We start from the raw sequence: 4,196 nt of genomic DNA, 5'->3' as shown, positions 1-4,196 counted from the left end.
TGATTGGGCAATTCTTTGCCACCGTTTATGTTGACAATGATGATGCCAAGACTATGACTTGGATGACAGAGGGTCGCATGCTTCATGGCACTTGGGACCAATTTGCAGCATGTCTTGGTTATCCGGTGCTCCCTGACAATGCAGACGGATATTTTAGAGCTCACAACACTCCCAAGCCCATTGAGAAGGCTCTCCTTGCTGATCTTTATCTTGAAGGAGAAGTGGTATATGGATCTCAGAAATTCCTTCGCCCGGAGTATGACATCCTTCTCCGCATTTATCGAGAGGTCCTTAATCCCAAGGTTGGCTGCGTTGATCAGATCTATGGATATCTTGGGAACTTGTTATATCTCTCTCACCAGCACCGTGACACTGGGCTTCAGCTTGATGTGATGGACTTTCTGTGGAATGAGTTTTGGGCATGCATTATAGCTCGCAAGGCTCCTGTATTTGCTCCCTACTTCATGCTCTTCATATGCTCTCGTTACGACAATGCTGGATATGGCATACTCTCTGATGAGGTTATTCTTGTACCTCACAAGGCTAAAGATCTCAAGGTCAAGACTCATGCTAATCCTCCTCGTCTTCCCAATGATGAGGATTCTGCTGAAGAAGACTCTGATATGGAGTTTGCTCCCCCTGCTGACAATGGCTGGGTTGCTCGCATAGAGGCCAAGTTGGCCAAGATGTTCCGTCTTAAGTCTGACATCAACATGCGTCAGTATCATGCTCATAGGGAGCGGAAAATGGACAGGAGGAACACAAAGCTCATCATGCACAAGTTGGATATTCCTGTTGAGAGTGGATCTGAGGAGGTCATCACTCCTGAAGAAGAATGGATCTCTAAGCATGGCAATGTGACTGAGTTTGAACAGCTTGGGCTTCCCGGTCCTTCTCGCCGTCGGTGCCCTCCTAGTGATGATGTTGAGCCCGCCGAGTCTGAAGACGATGAAGAGACGGAGGATGAGTGAGCTTTCATGGGACGATGTAGCATCGCTTCTTTTCTCCTTTTTGGTATCTTGATGCCAAAGGGGGAGAAGAAGGTCTAGTAGGACTTGCACGGGATTTGCTAGGGTTTGAGGGCACAAGCATTTGCTTTTTTATCATTCCGTTAAAGCTTGTGTCCTCCGTTTATCTTCTATGTTTATGTTGAACCTTATCTTGTGTTTTATGTGTCCTATGTTTTATGTGGTGGGAAAGACCTTTTAGTGAGTGAACTATTGCTATGGTTTTTGGTATTCTATATGGTTGAGAGTATTGTGATGAATTGGTATGATCATCTTATATCACATATTGTCTATGGATTTATCTCAAATTGATACTTGATGTGATTATGGGACTCTTGTTCATGATATTGAGACTATTGTCTTGAAATGTTAAGGATGTGAGTATGAAAGGGTATGATCTTAACATCTCATCTTTTATCTTTTCCCATACATTATCTGTCTTATGTCTTATGAGCATTGTGCTTTCTACCTTGTAAGTTGAAGTTGCTCTATACCTAATGTGTGCATATATATATTCTTGCACTAAATTTCTCGCATGCACACATCTAGGGGGAGTTTCTCTCTCTTATCAAACATATAGATATTCTTGCTCTATACTTTGCAAAATCCCGGTATTGTCATCAAACACCAAAAAGGGGGAGATTGAAAGAACATTTTATGATCTCTGAGTTTTGTGTGTTTGTTAACAACACCGGTGACAATTTAACCGTGTGCTAAGTGGTTTACAGATATGGAAAAGATACCACAGGAAAATCTCGACCCACTCAAAAAGGAAGAAAAGAAGAAGGAGGAACCTGGAGTCTGGCCCTGGCCGGCACTGCCGGCAACACCGGGTCAGCACTGCCGGTGTGTGCACCCCGGCACTGCCGGTGATTCCAGGCCGGCACTGCCGGTGAGTGCACCCCGGCACTGCCGGCGTTTCTGGCTCGGCACTGCTGGCCTGCCTGTCGACCTGCTGATTCAGAATTGTGGCCGGCACTGCCGGCGTCTCAAGGCCGGCACTGCCTGCGATTCATCTCCAACGGGCAGAAATGCTGGTGGGGTATAAATACCCCCTTCTCCTACCTTGGAAGGTTGCTCAAACCCTAAGAACTCCTCACTACAAGAAAAGTTACCATGGCCGACGAAGTTGAAGTCGCGCCGTGGTTGCTGGTGTACCATGGCCGACGATTTTGGGTCCCTCCGTGGTGCATGTCAAAACTTTTTTTTTCTCGTTTTTGAGGCCACCTAGCCCGACGAAAGCGGCCAAAACGTCGCGTATGGTGGCCCGGGACGTGGTGCATCTCGAAATCTCGGGTTCGCCGGCCGAGTCAACGCAAATCCGCACCGCCGAGGGATGTAGGGCCCAGATGGCAGCCTCTCTGGCATTGTTTTTTTTCTAGATCGCGCCATCTCGTTCAACGTTCTCCGATCGAGCCGTTTACGATGCAGGATCATGGGTCCCGCATGTCATCCTCTATGAACCAAAATTCTTTCTATTCTTGGATTTTTTGACCCCCGATTTACGGCTACTTCCTTTTTCTTTTGATCCCTTGCCGCCTTGGAAACGTTGAGACCGCTGCTGCTAAATGGGACCCGCATGTCATCCTCTATGTGCAATCAACTTTCTTTTCTTGGAGTTTTTTTTGGCACCTCAAATTTGGTCACTTGCCTTTTTCTTTCGATCCCCTGCCGCCTCTCAAACGGTGATACCGCTGCTGCTAACTGGGACCCGCATGTCATCCTCTATGTACTATAAAACTTTCTTTTCTTGAATTATTTTTGGCACCTCATATTTGGTCACTTACCTTTTTCTTTCGATCCCCTGCCGCCTCTCAAACGGTGATACCGCTGCTGCTAAATGGGACCCGCATGTCATCCTCTATGTACTATAAAACTTTCTTTTCTTGAATTATTTTTGGCTCCTCATATTTTTTCACTTGCCTTTTTCTTTCGATCCCCTGCCGCCTCTCAAACGGTGATACCGCTGCTGCTAAATGGGACCCGCATGTCATCCTCTATGTACTATAAAACTTTCTTTTCTTGAATTATTTTTGGCTCCTGATATTTTTTCACTTGCCTTTTCTTTCGATCTCATGCCACGTTTGAAACGTTGAGGAACCTGCAGGCTCATGGGACCCGCATGTCATCCTCTATGTACTATAAAAGTTCATTTTCTTGGTTTTTTTTCACCCTCTGATTTTTGGCAATTTCTTTTTTCTTTTGATCCTGCCGCCTCTCAAACGGTGAGTACGCTGCTGCTAAATGGGACCCGCATGTCATCCTCTATGTACTATAAAACTTTCTTTTCTTGAATTATTTTTGGCTCCTCATATTTGGTCACTTGCCTTTTTCTTTCGATCTCATGCCACGTTTGAAACGTTGAGGAACCTGCTGGCTCATGGGACCCGCATGTCATCCTCTATGTGCTATAAAAGTTTATTTTCTTTATTTTTTTTTCACCCTCTGATTTTTGGCTATTTCCTTTTTCTTTTGATCCCCTGCCGCCTTGGAAACGTTGGGTAAGTCTTTGACTCTTGGGACCAGCATGTCATCCTCTATGTACAATCAACTTTCTTTTTCTTTTGATCTCAAGCCGCATTTGAAATGTTGAGACCGCTGCTGCTAAATGGGACCCGCATGTCATCCTCTACGTACAATAACGTTTCTTTTCTTGGATTATCTTTGGCTCCTGATATTTTGTCACTTGCCTTTTTCTTTCGATCTCATGCCGCCTTTGAAACGTTGAGTAAAAGCTTTGTGGCTCATGGGTCCCGCATGTCATCCTCTACGAACAATAAAAGTTTCCTTTCTTGGAGTTATTTTTTACCCCTAATTTCTGGCTATTTGCCTTTTTCTTTTGATCTCCTGCCCCCTCTGAAACGATGAGGACGCTGTTGGCAGGTCGGTCCCACATGTCATCCTCTATGAACAATAAAAGTTTCCTTTGATGGATTTATTTTGAACCCCTAATTAATTTATGGATATTTCCCCTGCCGCCTTGGAATCGTTGAGGATGCTTGCTGCCTCATGGGTCCCGCATGTCATCCTCTCGAGCGGTAAATGTTTATTTTCTTGGATTTTGTTGACCAAACGATTTTTGGCTTATTTTTTCTTTCGATCACGTGCAGCCTTAAAAACGTTGAGGACGCTGCTGGCTCACGGGTCCCACATGTCAACCTCTATGAACAATAAACGCTGAGGATGCTG

Source organism: Lolium perenne, chromosome 5 (genome assembly GCF_019359855.2).
Source record: "Lolium perenne isolate Kyuss_39 chromosome 5, Kyuss_2.0, whole genome shotgun sequence".
Lineage (NCBI taxonomy): Eukaryota > Viridiplantae > Streptophyta > Magnoliopsida > Poales > Poaceae > Lolium > Lolium perenne.
Note: the sequence above shows the minus strand (reverse complement) of the source record.